This window comes from Leptonychotes weddellii, chromosome 9 (genome assembly GCF_054177405.1).
Source record: "Leptonychotes weddellii isolate Sample4059 chromosome 9, ASM5417740v2, whole genome shotgun sequence".
NCBI classification, from domain to species: domain Eukaryota; kingdom Metazoa; phylum Chordata; class Mammalia; order Carnivora; family Phocidae; genus Leptonychotes; species Leptonychotes weddellii.
Genome location: NC_138377.1, coordinates 115,043,255 through 115,044,124, shown reverse-complemented (window position 1 = coordinate 115,044,124; position 870 = coordinate 115,043,255). Strand labels below are relative to the sequence as shown.

Here is an 870-nt window from a genome sequence, read left to right as displayed (position 1 = left end):
TCACATACAGCTCCTTTTTTGTTGGGGGGTGGGCGGTGGCTGAGAACAAAGTAGAAGGGATATGTTTGGGTTTTTATCTGTCCTGGTTTTGTTGGGTCTGTTTATTTGTTTTTCATCTTTAATGTAGAATTACTATCCTACATGCTGACAAGCATCTGACAGGACAGGAAATCAAGCACCCCTAATTTAGGGAGCACCCAAGAGTGTGTGCTTAGGTCTTGCACCAGCGAGAGCTCACGTGGGAGGGAGATGAAGACTGAAGAGGAGGAGGAGGAGGAGGGGTCCGTGCAGAGTGGACGGGCCAGCTGGACCGTGTGTAATGTGTCAGTTTGCTTCTGTACCACTATTATGCGGCTGATGTTGGAATGCAGGGAAGGCGCTAGTTTATTGAATAAGGAGCCATGTAAATTCCAGCTGTCAACATGTGATCACTCCTTTGGACAAAGAGAGAGGTTTGCTCCTTACCCATATTCGATTTCTAGTCACAGCCACTCATTCTCCTGAGCCCTTCCGCCACCAGGCTGTCTCTGGCTAGCCTTCGGGTCCCCTTCCCTTTGCAGACTGGCTCTGCAGGTTTGGCACCTGGTTTGGAAAGGTGTATGGATTGGAATTCAAACATCCTAAAGTCATGATTTATTCAGGAAATAATGGTTAGGGCTATAGCGACATCAACTGATCAATAGTGTTTTGAAAAGAGCATACTTGCTATTGTTTTACGTATTTTAGGGTAATAGGCAAACGCTTTCCTCGAAAAGAATAGTCCGAAACAAAAATTAGTAACTAGATGGCTTTCCTTATTGGGAAGCTTGTCAACTGGGTTGTAACCATGTAAATTTAATTCCTTTCTTTGAAAACTGCTCTAGGGAACCA

The 870-nt window shown here is 44.9% G+C and overlaps 1 long non-coding RNA gene across 1 annotated transcript in view; it reads right to left on the bottom strand.

The window, feature by feature from the left end:
• Positions 1-236: 236 nt before the first annotated feature.
• Positions 237-870, bottom strand: part of LOC115941880 (uncharacterized) — a 25,658-nt gene continuing 25,024 nt past the window's right edge. Inside the window, exon 4 of the long non-coding RNA XR_004076556.2 lies at positions 237-582. This is a non-coding gene — a long non-coding RNA (uncharacterized LOC115941880). The remainder of the gene's footprint in view (positions 583-870) is intronic.